This window comes from Sciurus vulgaris (assembly GCF_902686455.1).
Source record: "Sciurus vulgaris genome assembly, chromosome: 2".
NCBI lineage: Eukaryota > Metazoa > Chordata > Mammalia > Rodentia > Sciuridae > Sciurus > Sciurus vulgaris.
In genome coordinates, this window is record NC_136462.1 from 122,902,476 (window position 1) to 122,919,251 (window position 16,776).

The window sequence follows — 16,776 nt, forward strand, 5'->3', positions numbered from 1 at the left end:
TTAATGTTTTGAAGAAATTTCACACCATAGTTTTACATAAAAGTGTCTTTATTTCAATAATGACAGTCATTTCAGTCTTATGAGAGTCAGAAATTGATGGCATATGTGAGGAAAGTAAGTAGGAGAGGTTAAGTGAATTCATCAAGGTCATTTACAATTGGGAGTTTTGATAATTGTTTTATGCACCTTTCTTTTTTTTCTTGACACCAAAGTGGAAAGTATATCATCCTGTCCAGGGATATGACAGCTTGCTGTTATAGTTATTTTTATGTATAAAGCATATAATTTCATTTTTTTAAAGGCAAATAGTAATGACTGCTCTTCTATGCTTTCAGAGCACTCTGTACTTCCATTATAGGATCTGTATAAAACTGAGGTTAGTTGTTCAACTGTCTTCCTAACTCAGACCCACCTCAGTATATGTCATTGGATGGATGCCCGAAAAATGTTTGTTAAATGAATGAAGGATCCCCTGAATGTAGTTTGGTTGACTTTGGAATTTGGGTCTTTATTATTATCACATATTCTGAAACACTTAATTCTGAAACTCTTTTTTGATTGTCAGCAGTTCTTTCAAATTCCCCTAAAGGACAATCAGTGACTAGCCTGAGAAACAGTAACCTAGTACTTCTGCAGTCACAATATTGGAAATATTGGAATATTGAAATATTGATTGCTCTGAAAAAGATAAACATGTCTGGCCATATTCAAACATAAAATCAGAGACTCTGATTCCCAGTTTTCCTCATTTGGGAAAAATATATAGTTCTGATCTATTAATTTATAAAACTTTGTAACTCTAGTTAGGTTAACTATGAGAATGCTCTGTAAAGTGAAAAATATTTTTTGTAAAACAGTGTTCTCTTAATTTGAATTTTATATATCATGTTTGCTTAAAGTAGTTTGCTACTTTTTAAAAGACATTGATACTTATGGTAGAAATGTGTAGAAAATCAGTATTTCAATCAGTTTTTTAAATTGAACCATCTTGTTAACAATTTTGACAGTTTTGTTTAGATACAATTCTTAAACTATTTAGTTCACCCATTTAAAGTACACACTTCACTGGGCATGGTGATGCACACCTGTAGTCCCAGCTATTCAGAAGGCTGAGGCAGTAAGATGATTTGACCCTGGGAGTTTGAGGTCAGCCTGGACAACATAGCCAGACCCCATCTATTAAATGAGTGAATGAATGAATAATGCAGTGGATTTTAGTATATTCACAGAGTTGTGCTTCACTTTCATCACCCCTTAAAGAAACTGCACACCCTTTAGTCATCATATCCCCTAATAACTCCCATTCCCTACCCAGTGTTTCATTAACATTTATATTTAAGGTTGAAATACTTCCTCCCCTTGTCTAAAACTTTCATCTTGCATGAGCATGTGTATGTGTGTTTCAACAATCTATTTCTCTGTCCAAATATTTACATCTTGACTATAAGCTATATGTGAATGATTTAATAATTTGAATGTTATCATTTTACTTTTCTTTAAAACTTACAACTTAAAAATTATTATATTGTTTGAAGGGGAACCATTGCTTTATTGACAGAATTGAAATCAGCAATGTTTGACTCAATTAGTTTTTGTACAATGATGAGAGAGCTATCTCTACCAAATTCAAATTGGAATAAACATGGAATGAATCTCTCTTATAGTTTGGATTAGGTATATTCAACTCATACTTCTTGACCTAGGTTGTTCTTTTTTATAAATTTAGACAATAATAAGAAAAGTAAAGTTAATGACAATGCAGTTTGGATTTTTTAGAATAGAAAACCCCATGTAAATGACAAGTAATTGTATGTACTATTAGTCTATTTTGATAAATAGAAATGTTATATAAACCACTTGTCAAAAACACATCACATGGACTGGGGCTGGAACTCAGTGGCAGAGCACTTGCCTATCACATGTGAGGCACTGGATTCGATTCTTAGCACCACATAAAAATAAATAAAAATAAAGACATGCTGTCCATCTACAACTACGAAAAAAATTTTTAAACACATTACATGATTTTTTGTTTAATTACACTAAATTCTTGCTGACAAAGCATTTCTCTGTACACAAGCAATAAAATGTATAATGCACTTATGAATAATACATTAATAGCCTTATAATCAAGATTGCTGAGAAACAAGTAGCTTCATGTCTGGGGACACACTGTGATTAGACTGCTGAGTCCATTTGATAGAGGACTTTGAGACTTGTATACTATGTTTGTATCATCACTTGCCACAGAAACAAATTTAATAAATTTCTTATCTAATTAAAATTGGGACTTGGATGAACCTGTGACCAGTCTACACATCTTCCTTCTGATCATCTTTTGTGTACTCCTCTGTGTATAATCTTGATGTGAGGTATATCATGTATGTGCTTTTGTGATACCTTATTACAGCACAAGCGCACAAATGGATTACTAAAGTTCAGCTATGAAGGACTGACTCTTCCTATCACTTTGATCGATTAATGAAAATTACTTTTTATAAGTTGGTTAACTTAAAGCAGTAAATTACATATTTTTTCTGATAAAGCATATACATTAAAGAATTGAGTAGCATGTTATGACGTTACTTTCACTGAGTTTATAATCCTTATATATTCATGAATAGCAACAAATTATACCAGACTAGAATGCTAGACTGTAAACTCCATGAAGGCATGGACGTGCCTATTTTATCTGTCCCTAGCACCTAACATAAGAACATAATTGTTGCATGATAAATGTTTATTGAGTAAACTAATGAAAATGTTAAGCAACAGTGGATAGTAAGACATAAAATACTAATGTAAAGACACCAGGGATAATTAGTGTCTTGAATAATATCCAATCAGGAAAACAATAACTAGAAATTTCAAAAGGAAGTATTTAAAATAGGGGATTTTTATTATAAAAAGTCAATTTTAGCCACTTAGGAAGAGCAAGAAAAAGAGTATGAGACTACCCATCAATTAATAACAGTGGGGATCTGTTCTCACCAACCACTACCACCACCAGCAGGGCTGGTGAGAATGTGCTATTATCTAAAACCTAGAAGTGCAATAAAACATTGGCGCTGTTGGAGTATCTTTGCCTTTTCAAGAATACAATTTCTATATAGTTACAATATATGCATTGTATGTATATATTGGATATTTTAACTTTAAATTCTGGTATGTTTATTGGGCAGGTATGTTAAATGGGCACTTGTAAACAAACTGTGGTTCTGAGTAGTATGTGCATTTTAGCATTTAATATCTTTACAGACTGTAGTTCTCTGATTTATTCCTTTGTTGACTGGGATATATTTTAGTATAAGAATATTTGTATGTTAATTCAGTAAATAATTAAAATCTTGGTGCCAGACATCGTGTTATATATTAGGGTTATAAGTAAAGATGAACAGATAAGAGATTCTTCCTTCACATCTGTGAAAGGAAGTCTAATCAGTCATGACAAATCAGACTTTGCAGATTTAATATCAAATTGTTATTTGAAGTGTAATTTAATGTTAATCTGTCTGGTTTTCACTTATGTCTTCCTGTAAATTTCTTCAAACTTAGTGATAAGGTATCTAAGTGTGTACAGCAAATTTTAATTTAATAGTTTTGACTTTCCAGTTTAACATAAAATAGCCCTTGTTCTTCCTTGTAGACTTGTTTTATTCTTTTTTAAAAAATGGAACAAGGGCAGCATAACTGCATAACTGCTGCAGCCTACTGACTGTGAGGCACTACCACTCACAGGCCATCTGAAATAGGATGACTATATTTTTGGTCAGAAATGTGCCTTCTGAGAAGAACATAGTCAACTCTGAACAGCTAGTAGCTTACAGAGCTTAGATTCACACTGCCTCTGCAGGTATGGATGCTGCTAAGTCTTGGGAAACAGAAGCACACAGTCATACAAATATTATTCAAGTCTGGCTTCCCCCATAAACTGTCCCAGGTACTCTGTGTTTGGGTACAGTTGATGGTGGTCTTTGATGTTGCCCTTACTGCTCTGTTCATAGAAGAAATACCAAACCCATATTACTATATAGATGCCTTTGTTTTCTAAGGACACAAAATCCTTAAAGAACAATGGGACTTACATAGTAAAGCCACCAGAATCCTTGTATGGGCAAATTAAGGAGAAATTTAAGTAGATCTTAAATACTATTTGAAGTACCTGGCAACCAATGTATGACATTCATTGGAAGAAGAATTGCCTTTCCTAGAAAAAACAGTGTATCTTCTGTTTCTTCCTCCCTCCCTTTAAAATTTTATATTCCTTTATCTTTTCCATGGAATTAATATTACTGAACTGTAATCACTAATTAATGACAAATGCTATATAGTTTGTTCAAATTTCAGTTCTATGTACAAATACCCAGTAGTTAGTGTTTTACCTACCAAGATTACATATGAACATTAAAATGGTTTTTTAGAAGTGTTTTTAACTGGCATTATGAGAAGGAAGCTTTAGGGTTCTGTCTCTCTCGATCTCTTTCCTGCCCTGTTGGAGCTCTGGATTCTGTGACTACCTCCTAACTCATTTAGCACTGAGTTACTACCTTGAAAATTATTAGATTCTTCTTATCCTTGATTTACCCATCTGAGTTTTAATCTTTTTCAAGAAGGATATTCTGATCCGACCAATTTGTCTTATATGTAAAAGATTTTTGATTTTAAAAAAATTGACTTCTTTGTACCTCCTACTGTCAGTAGCCATGTCTGATTCTTACAAATGTAACTTATAGCCAGTGACCCTTCCTCTCCATTTGAATTATTACTCCTGCTGGTATTAGGATCCTAATCATTTTTCAGTTGAAATACAATAACCTTCTATTTGGGTTCTTTGTTTTTTCCTTAATTCTCTCCAGACTGTCCTCTATATAGTTTCCATAACTACTTTCAAAAGTGAAAAGCTAGGTTTGTCAATCCCTGCTTTAAAAGCTTTTGATGGCTCTCTTTTGCTTTCAGAATTAGATTGAAACTGTCTTTGAATAGAAGGGCCATTACAAAATCTATTTTCTGCCTATTTTTCTGGCATCATCTCTCATCATTTCCCACTGTTTTGATCAGCTTTGTATCATGAAGACCAAAATATCTGATAAGAACAATTTAGAGGAATGAATGTTTATTTTAGTTCATGTTTTCAGACATTCAGTTCATGGTTGGCAACTCCATAGTCAGGTGAGGCAAAACATCATGGTGGAAGGGTGTGGTGGAGGAAAACAGCTCAGAACATGACAACCAGAAAGGAGAGAGAGCTCCGCTCCCAGTGACCTACGCTAAACCAAACTGGCTAAGCCAAACCCTACTGGCTACTGGCCTACTGTTCCACCCAATTAATCCATATCAATAGATTGATCCAGTGATTAGGTTTCACCTCTGAAAATTCTTGCATTGTTTCACACGCAAGCTTTTGGGGGGCACTCCATATCCAAACCATAATACCCATTCTTATGCCATACTGACCATTTCCAATGGCTTGTAGTCTCTCTCTTTTTTTCCTTTGGTACCAGGGATTGAACCCAGGGGTGCTTTACCACTGAGCCACATCCCCAGCCCTTTTATATATTTTATTTAGAGACAGGGTCTCACTGAGTTTCTTAGGGTCTTGCTAGTTTGCTGAGGCTAGCTTTGAACTCACTATCCTGCCTCAGCCTCCCAAGTGCTGGGATTACAGGTGTGTGCCACTGCACCCAACAGTTTTATAGTGTCTTGATTAGGCCCCACACCCTCTTACTTCCATATACTTTATCCCCTAGAAACCCAGCTATCTCCCATCCTATTCCTTTGCCTCCCTCTCATCCAACAGCACATACCCGTTCCACTTCATAAACGTATACTTTTATTTTCCATTGGTACTGGGGATTTAACCCAGGAACACTCAACCACTGAGCCACATCCCCAGCCCTTTTTTATTTCTTATTTTGAGACAGGGTAAGTTGCTGAGTTCTCGCTAAGTTGCTGAAGCTGGCCTGAATCTTGAGATCCTCCTGCCTTAGCCTCCCAAGTTGCTAGGTGTATGCTACCATGCCTGGCAAACATACTTTTGTTTGTATGGCTTCTTGCCTGTTCAGTCTCAACTCGTGTGTCCCCACTTCCAAGAAATGTTCCCTGTCATTCCTCTTACCTTCATACAACTAGGCTGGATGCCTCCTGTATAAGCCTAAGATGTGTCCTACATGTTTGTCATACATGGGCTTACCACACTGGGTTGCACTAATCTGTTTTCAAATCTTTTTGAGCAGAACATTAGGTCCTACTGTTTAGGAAACACATAATTGGCAGACCATAAATGTTTGTTAAAACGGTGGGTTTTTTTTTTTTTTTTTTTTTCTTTTAGTCCATTCCTCGCCTTAAGGCAAGCAGATGCCTAAACACTCAAAACAGATGCCTCTTCCGGCCAAATAGCTTTCTTTACAAAAATGACCAAATTGGCAGATTTAGTGATGCTAGGAATTAGTTCTGAGAATTACATCACAAAGTCAGTCTATTCAGAGGGAGAAATTGGTGTTAATTAGAAGGCTTATAATACTAACATTTACTCACTGTTTCATTGTATTTGCTTTCACTTAAATACCCCAGATTTTATTGTACTTATTTCAAGGATCAAGTAGATGCATTTTTAATCTAAAAAAGCCTATAATTTATATCACTTATTTATTGAATGCATAATCAAAAGGACAGATTTTAGTTTTGTGAGATTTTTTGCTTCTTTAGATTTGACTTGTAAAGTACCAACTTTATATTTCTTACATATTCTAGGTACTAGATAGATTGCTGAATTGATGTGATAACAAGCCTGTTATAAAATTCAAGACAGTGAGTTATAAACTATATCAGAAAAATAATAGGACTACAGATGACATTTCCAAATTACAAAAAAAATCTGTGGCATATCTTTCTCTCATCTATTAGGGTTTAACTAATTAGATCATATTAAGTTCCTTCTGAAATTCTTAGATTCTCTAATTCTTTTACTGTTTATTCTTATCTATTTGAATAATGGCCCTTTTCAAAGCTTTAGTAGCCTTATTCTTAAGAATTATGTAGCACCATCTCTAATCTAGAAGTTTGTAGTTCATCATGTCTATAGTGCTATCATTGGTATAGGGAAACTTTCCAACACTTTTTTTTTCTTTTTTTTTTTTTTTAAGGAACACACATTTATTTCCTCACATTTCTAAGGATCTGAAACAGCCAGGCGCTCTGTTTAGGATCCTGAGGTCCAACACTTTTTATATAACTACATTCACTTTACAGACATTTTAGTTCTAAAAAGTTTTTAGTCCAAAATTCATATTTTTTTCAATGCACACTATGCAGAGAGGAAATATAGTATGTTGATTAAAATCTCTGATTCTAGAGTCAGACACACCTGGATTTGGCTCCTAGATTAGCACTATTTATATAATCATGAGCAAGTTACTTATCTTCTCTGAGCTTTAGTTTCCCCATGTAACTGGAACTAATAGGAATAACAATTATATCAACTGTTGTGATACTATTTGAGACAGTCTTTGCAGGGCATTACTTGAAAAGAGTGCCTGGTGCATGTGTTTGTGTGGTGTAAATGAGCTCAACAAATGTAAGTGATTTCATGTGTCAAGCACATGGGAAATAGCAGTCTTTAATAAGACAGCTATAGGCTCTACATTTTTGAACAATTAAATAGAATAACATTGGTTATTATGATTAAGAAAGTACAGAATTGTTCATGGATGTGATAGGTCAGAGAAGAAAATCTGGAGGTCAGAGAAGAAAAGACCACTTTCATTGGAGCTGAGACTGAGAGAGTGAAATAGGTAGATCCTTAGTGAAAATAAAGGTATTTATGAGAGGACTCATACTATAGTAGAACTTCATGATATCACAAAGATCCCAGGATATGTCCCCAAGAACATTAAAAGTCTCCTGCAAGAAGTATCTGTCACTTAGCATCAGATGATGTGGAAGTGAAATGTGAAGGCTAGAAAAACTTCTGGGGTAGGAGCTAATGTTTACCTGATGAAAATATTTTAAATACTTAGCTGGGTATGAAGAAAAGGGTGATTAACATATATACAGGTTAACTTATTTAATACTTCCAGCAACCACTTGAGCTGGCAATTTGATCCCAGCTTTATGAGTAATATGATTGGAAGCATCAAGAGGATAAGTTATTAGGTTACATGCAGATTTAAAGCAAAATTCTATTTCAGACCACATATTAAAAACTTTGAGGAAATATAAATTGATCATCAAAATTCTCTTTAAATAAGCTTTATAATTTTCCTTATAATTAGAAAGGGATTTATATTTGCATTTGCATAAAGAAAATACGATTCTCTAGTGGTCCCATGTTCTCCAGGCTTAATGACTTCTCTCAGTTTTCTTTGCCTTAAATAACCAGGCTTTAACATTTTAGTTTGCCTTTAATAAAGGTCTTATTTTCACCAGCTACAAGTTAGTAGGACACATTAACTCTAGTGTTAGACTTCATTGGGGCTGTACTTCATTTGCTCACTTTTTTTTTTTAAGCAAAATCAAGAAGAAAAAATATACATTCTGAAGAAGTCCATAAAACCATTCTCAACTTAAGAACCTGTCATGTGCCACATTTTAATGGAGAAGTTCAGCATTGTTAAGCAGTTTTCATCCATGCCCAAAGTATAGGTTAACCTTGATACCTTGAAGTACCCCAAATCTGAAAGGGTGTTCATTGCCATCTTCTTTAATCACATTTTGTATCTAATAGTCTCATACTGACATGTTTTGCACTGTTTTTCCTCCCATATTTCTTCCTTATGCCTGTTTTGATGCTAGAGAAGAGAAGGATCTAAACCAGAAAGCAGACTCCAGATAATCCATTTGAGAAACCTATCACTAGCCATTTCCTTCCTTCCATTTCCTCTAGAGTAAATTAAGCAGATCCAGTGCTTCCTAGCAGGAGCATTTCTAAAATCAACTGTGCTTTGCCTTCTTATTTCCTCTCACAAGACTTATAACCCAACTGCATCTTGGGAAAAAAAAAAAAAAAAACAAAAAAAAAAACGAAACTGTTTTCAGTAAATATCTTATCATGGGCATGTGCAGAAAAGGCTTACGTGAAAGACTTAGAACTGTATCTGTGCTGAAGTCGGAAGCTGAGCCTACAGAGATGAGCTCCAATTCACTTACATCCAGGAAAGAATAACAAGTTTTTGAAAGAATGCTCTAGCTAAGAAAAACGTTGAAAGCCAGTTGGAACTGGAGCTACAGGAAGCCCGCCTTGAGCCATGGCATCTGGGATCTCTTCTAACCCTGGTCCCACTTTTCCCTCCTATTTCACCCAAGTCATGCTTCCCTCCTGCTATGTACACATTTCTTCACATTTCCTGACAGTCTCAAGAACTGCACCACTAACTAAAAGACCTACTCATGTTTCAGTCTTTTGGAATCTAGTTAGCTCTTTCATTTCCTTTTTATTTACTTGTGATGATCGAGCTTACATTCCTTTACATTCTCTGAGTCTGGATTATTTCATGATTTTTTTAAGCTGCTAGGAATGCTGTAAGAGAGCTCAAGATCCCTCTGGTAATGCTACCTTGTCTTCAAAACAGGATTGAGCTAAATGCAACATGGCATTCTAGATTCAGTCCTATAACAACAACAACAAAAAAGACTTCAGTGGAAAAACCAATGCAAATAAAGGTTGTAGTATACAGTTAGGAGTAGAAACCAATGTACTTTCTCAATTTTGATAAGTGTACCATGGTTATATAAGATGTTAACACAAAGGAAAGCTGGATTCAGGCGTATGGAAACTCTCTACTATATTTAGCGACTCTTCTATAGATCTAAAATTATTTTAAAAATTTCTAGCGGTTTTGAGGCCAAGATCTTGCAAATTTGAATATTAGTGGCATATCAAAAGTCAAATGCACACTTATAGCCACACACTAGATTTTCCAACAACATTCTTGGTGTCAACCCATGACACTATCAGGAGTCAGATAAACCTAGACTCAGTTCCCAGCTCTGCCTCTGCTAGCTAGGTAAATTTGAACAATTAACTGATTCCTCTAAGATTATTTTCCTTAGCCGTGTAAAAGGGATATTGATTCCTGTCTCACAGAATTATTATGAGGATGTATGAGAGAACAACCTGGGGCCTGCCACTTGATAAACCCTCAAGATATTGCTATCAGTAGCCCTCTGGTCTGATACTTCAATAGAGTAAAATTTGGGTTCTTTTTCTCACCATAGGTTTGTTTCTACTTCTTAAAATTGTGCTTCCTTTCCTTCCTATGTATATTAGAGGATCCGGCTTTCCACTTTTCCTGAGAATAGAGCAGAAGAACCAACGCCAAGATGAATACGGCAGGATGTGAGCAAAGATGGTTGGCAAAGGCCCTGCAGTTGACCTTCATGTCTCTGGCCTCCCTTTATGGGTTTGTCCCCTTCAAGCAGGCCTACGACTAGGTTCTGCCTTTCCTTATCAGCCCAGACAAGTAGGCCAGTAGCCTCTTCCACAGTTTCCAACTTACCTGTTACATTGACTTTCTCAAGCACACAGGTGTTTCTAGACCTTTTTTCCCTGCCTCATGATGAGTTGATGGGTTTTCCTCTTATGGAATTTCTGATGTGAGAGTGTCAGAAATTAGACTATCTTAATTCTTCAATTCAGGAAACATTGAATACCAGCTTTTTTGCTACATCTGATATAACGCCAGATATTAGAACACTCATAGTCTACTCTGCAATTAATAGATAATCAGTATCATCTAGTTTATAATTAAATAAGCAGAAAAATCAGTAAAGAAGCCCAGGTATTATAATGAAGAAAAATCAGGGTACTGTAGGAGTACTTTTCTCCTTTCCCTGTGTCATCTCATCTCTTATTTTTAAGTCTGTAAGTCACTAGACTGTGAGTACTGACTTGGCAGCTTTGGAGGGCTTGAGAATAAGGAAAATAAAAGTACTTTATGTGAGTTTTGTTTGATTATAACCTTGAACTCCTTACAAATCTTTGATTCTCTGTCTCATAACAACTTAAAAAGAGTACTCAAGTCTTGTGTCCTGCTTTTATCCTTCGGTTACTATACAACTCTCTCTTACCCTGCTCTGTCCTTCCTTAGTCCAAATGGGTCAAAAATGATACAATCTCTCTCCCTGTGGGAGAGTCTTCCAAAGGGTCCAGCCTCTGATTAGCATCACAAAGGAATTGTTCCTCTGATTTTGAGAAAGCTTTTCCAGCCCTCTCAGGTCCTTTACCGTATTACCTAAGTCTTCAAACTGTAGCTTATGATTTCACTCCTTCGGGCACCACATTCCCACAAGTTTATGGTTTCATTCTTGTGATAGCCTTGCCCCCTGAACCTGAGTCCTTTCAGTGTTATTGCCTACAGCTGAAAAATTGAGCACAGACATTTATGTTGGTTATGGGAATGTAAAGAAGCCAACAAAGCTGGCATCCAAATCTTATAAAGAAAAATAGAAGAAGGACCAGCTCATTCTGCCTTTTTTTTTTTTTTTTTTTTTCTTTTTTTTTTTTTGAGACAGGGTCTTCACTATATCTTGCCCAGGCTGGCCTCTTAAGCCTCTTAACTCACCACCCTCCTGCCTCAGCCTCCAGAGTAGCTGGGATTAAAAGTGCTTGTTTCTTTTAAAACCAATGTTAACAGGTGAAAATAATAGAGAAGTAGGATGATGTCCTTTAAGGATAGGAAAGTTTTCCTTATGGGGAAAAGAACCATAAAAAATTTTACTCCAGAATCCCCATCTATAAATTGGACTACTGAGTAGCAAATTTATGAACTTGCCGAAACCACTTGTATTATCTCTAAACAGTTCTTAAGGTGCCACAGATGCTCAGAACAAATCTAGTCTATCCTGCTAATGAACATGCAAACAGTTTTCCCATCTGCCACCTCTGTCTAAAGGCTAGGAAGGCCTTCCTCCATAATCACAAAGAACATAATTACTGTCTACAGAGAAGTCACGTACAAAGGCCACCAGCCCTTGCAAGCCACCAAAGATTAACAGCTGCCTCTCCCTTGATTGGGAGAGGTAATAACAGTTACTCTAGTTAATAATTGGATGGATTCCCAGGCCATGTACTTCAGATTGAGGCTGTCATTTTTTTGCTGGCCTTTAGCTAAGCTAGGTTATTAGAATGGAAATGCTAATCCTATTAGTTGTCAGTCTCACAGTGGGAGAGAGCAAGGGAAGGCAGATACATTAAGGTGTTATGCCACGTTCATAAGGAAAGCCAAATATTTCATCTTTGGAGATATTTTTTTCTCAATCAAATCAGAATTATAAAGCTCTTTATGAAAATGTTTTCCAGTTTCACATGTCTGAATGCAGAGTGTTTGGAAAAGGAGTAAAAGGGAGAAGGAAAGCTACTTAGTTCACCTTTCTAGATGAAGTATTTTTAATGATTGAACAAACATCACTTGTTACCTACAGTGCATATATCCCATGCATGATCCTGATTGGATGTATAGACATAGGAGGGTTTAGGCTTTATAATTTAATACTTATATACAAATAACTTTGGGTAGAGTGGAAAATAATAAGGACCACAAAAGAAAATGCAGTTAAATATCCAGAGAGCTTTGACTTTAGTTGAGGGGATCAGGATGGCTTATTGGACGAAGCAACATTTGATCTGGGTCTTAAAGGATTGAAAGATAGCATTTGAACATTACAAGTTGAGAAGGTGGCAGTTCAATGGAGAGAATAATTATGGTTAAGCACTTTTAGTGTACCTTTTCTGGATGCTGAGAGAGATGGGACAAGTATAAGACAGTGTATTTGAGGAGCGTTCATTCCTACTGTGACATTAAGTAAGGCGTCCAGAAATGTAAAGAACAGTGTACAGGAGATACCAAGTGATTAGTACAACAAGTTCGTGTGGTGGGACTAGGAAGGAACAGAAGATAGGAAGCTTTCTGCATCCTTTAGTTCTGCCTGGATTGTTGTCCGAATTTCCTTTTGTGATCTGTATATAAAGAGTTCAATATCGCATGCTTGAGAAGTCCTCCTTCTTTCCTTCTTTCTTTGCTTCCTCCTTTCCTTTCAGCATTGGGGTGACTCATCACCGAACCAACTTGATTTCCCGTTCTTGTACTCATGAAGTAAAGAAGTCATCTTAGTTATCATAGGACTGTTTCATTCACCTTTGATATATAGAGAGGGGGTGAATGTTCATCTGCACAATGTTAAAAAATGGGATTCAGTGGGCAGTGTTCCTACTTGTTATATGTGTAGTCCTCTATATTGTATTAATCTATCATATCTAGTGGGAACTTCTCCTGAGAGAAATCTTTTCATTCATTCTTTCGTTGAATCACTCATCCATCAGATATTTACCATTGCTGTTCTATGCAGGGACTGGAGCTGAGAAAGGAGTCAGGCTGCACTTAGGGAGCTTGCAGATAAGAGAATGGGGCTGTGAAGTAGGACAAAGCCAATGGGATGGGTACAGATTGATGTGGAGCGTGAGGGAGAAGTTAGGAGGATATTGAGCAATGCCTCCATCTGGCCATGTTCTGTGAAAAGAGGTGACTTGTTGCATCTCTAATCCAGAAGAATTTATTCATAATGAGAACCCTGCTTCACTCCTAGGGGAGATTTGTAAGATTTTTTTTATTTCACAATTGACTTTGCTTTTTTGTATTATCTCCTTGAAAAGCTACAAATTAACAAAATAAAACTTCATTTTCCAGTAGTTCATTCGTTTTTTTAAAAATCGGCTTTATTTGAATGGCTTTTATCCTACTGAAACTGCTGATTTTTGTCCTGCTCAATATCTATTAGCGCCTATGACTTAAAGTTTTTCAAGAGGTCACATCCATGTTGTTGGAACAGTATAAAAGGCTTTGAGTTGGGGATTTTTTAAGGCATAGATGTATATATTAAAATGCTCTGCTTTTATTCAGTCATTTTCCCCTCCACTTTTGCATGTTGACTCAGTTCTCTTCCATTGTGGAATATCTTCAGCAACAGCCCTGATGCTGCTTTTCCCTGTGGACACATAGACCAATGGATGCATTTGCTTGACTGGAGGAATAATATACTTTGGTTCTAAACTGAGAAACACCAATATATAAAGGTATTACATTAAAATGAAGCACAAGAGGAGAGTTTCATTCCTTCCTTGATGGTTTCTATGGAAGTGAAAGATGAAAATGCCCTTCAGCTTGTAAATCTGAATCTCAGTCTTTAGTCATGAAGCTCAGTCCCAGTGGAAGAATATTTTATGAAGCAAAGAATGGAATATTTATCCTAGGATCATACCAGATAAATTATTTGACTGTTTTTGCAGTTAAAATTATGTTAAAGTATCTTTGTCAACCTTCTTTCTCAAACTATCATTGAACAACCCTTGATTGAGCACTTACTCACTGCAGTCCCCTTTGCTAAGTGTTGGGGGTGTGGCAATGAAGCAGACATGATCTCTGACTTCAGCAAACTCAGAATTTAGTGTAAAGACAACAATGAAATGCTAGAAGATCATGAAGGGACAGTATATGCAAAACCCAGAGACACTGAAGGGCATGAATCATATAAAGAATTTGTTTGAGATGCTATAGCATGCAGGGAAGAAGGCTGTTAGAGAAGGGTCAGATTCTGAAGACATTTGGGCCATAATATGTAGACAAGGAAGGAGAAGTCAATAGGGTATTTTAAGCAAAGAGAGATGTGATTACATTTACTCTTGAGAATATTTCCTCATAACATACACAAGCATCCAAAGCAGGACTACTCATATATAGTCTCAAGGCCAGTGCCAGGCCATTGTTACCAAAACATGATGAGATAAACACACACATCACAAATTTTAGCAAATTGACAAAGGGATTTTGTGTTTCTTGTATCAAATATTATAAACGGCAGGGTCCAAAATCTTCCAGATATTTTTGGAAGGATCACAAGGCTATTTGGCCTTGGCTACTAAAACTGAACATATTCATGCCCTTCAACCCACTTCTAAGCATATGCCTAACACATATGCACATCATATTTGCCCTATTTGCCCAGTATTTTGTTTGTATTATATTACACAAAAAAATCAGTCTGTGGCACTGGGTTTGTGGCTCAGTGATTAGAACGCTCTCCTAGCACACATGAGACACTGGGTTGGAGCCTCAGCACCACATAAAAATAAAATAAAGATATTGGGTCCACCTACAACTAAAATATACATTTATACATACATATATATATATATGTGTCAGTCTGTAATGGAGTGAAATTTTTAAGAACAAAAAACTAGCTTTTATCTTAGAGAGTTTGGGAAATAGTGCTCTAGAGAATATAGAGAATAGAGAATAGACTGGTTGGGATAAGCCTGGACCCGACATACTAATTAGCATTTTGCTGTAATACCTCAAGCAAAAGAGTGTGAGAACCCGAACTGACATGGCATTAATAGAAGAGGAAGGAGTCAAGAGCTATAACAGAAGTATAATTACCAGAATTTGGAGGCTGAATCAGTGTGAAAGCTGAGGAAGAGGGGAGAGTCTAGAAAAGAAAATGTGTTTTTGAGAATTTGCTGCAAGTTGAACCCTTACCCTGTGCATTACTATCATGGCATGCTATAAAGCTTTATTTTTAATTTTGGAGTTGTTTTGGAATATGTTAAATTAACTAACTCATCCAACTATAGGATTATGACTGTTTCAGTTTTCTCTGTACATATGTGATAATACAAAGGCTATATGATTATTTTCTACTTTTGTTGCTATCAGAACATAAGAAGGAAGAATGGTAGCAACATTTACAATTTAAGTAAATCACTGAGCTTTTTAAAATGTCTGATTGTTAACTTTATTGCAAAAAAATATTTTTCATTTAATGACAAAATTATTAATTTTTAATCTTAAAAGTATGAGTTCTTAGCTGGGCATGGTGGTGCAAGCCTATAAGCCCAGCAACTCAGGAGGCTGAGGCAGGAAGATCATAAGTTCAAGGCTAGCCTCAACGACTTAGCAAGACCCTGTCTCAAAATCATAAAGGACGGGGGATGTAGCTCAGTGGTAAAGTGCCCCTGGATTCAATCACTAGTATCCCCCCAAACCCCCCCCCCCCAGAAAAAAAAAAAAAACAACAACTGTGAGTTCTTGTCTAATTTCCATAGTGAGTTATCATAATCACAAAATGTGCAAAGCAATGATTAATATACATACTTGATTATACTGCCAAACTCTAGACATGCTAGAGCCATTAATTGATAGATTAATGTCCAGAACATCAGAAGAATCAAGCACACGTTAGAGTATATATACACACACACACACACACACACACACACACACACACACACACACACACACACACACACACATCTCACCCCTGTAAGATAGTGTTATAAAGGAAGAGTTAATTTCAGTTTGCTAGGGCTGCTATAACAAAAAAATCACAGACTGTGTTACTTTAGTAATAGAAATTTATTTTTTCTCAAATCTAGAGGCTTGAAATCCTAGATAAGATGCCAAAGGTTTGGTTTTTCCTGAGGCCTCTCTTCTTGGCTCATAGATGACTGTTTCTCTCTGTGTCCTCACCTGGCCTTTCTTTGTGCAAGGCATGTCTCTGGTTTTTTTTTTTTTTTTCCTCCTCTTATAAGAACACTAGTTATGTTGGATTAAGATTCCACCCTAACAGACTCATTTTAACTGAATCTCTGTTTCAAAGAACTTATCTCTTCTGAAGTACTGGGGTTCATGAATTTTGGGGGACACAATTCAGGTCAGAACAGGTTGCATCCTGTTTTTTCACATAGATGATGCAGTGATTCTGCCTATGCTGAAAACCAAATTAGTG

At 36.1% G+C, this 16,776-nt stretch overlaps 1 protein-coding gene across 8 annotated transcripts in view; it reads left to right on the forward strand.

Annotated features, from left to right (window-relative positions):
- SCAPER (S-phase cyclin A associated protein in the ER) overlaps positions 1–16,776 on the forward strand; it is a 470,315-nt gene that overhangs the window by 315,420 nt on the left and 138,119 nt on the right. The gene's annotated exons all lie outside the window — the stretch shown is intronic.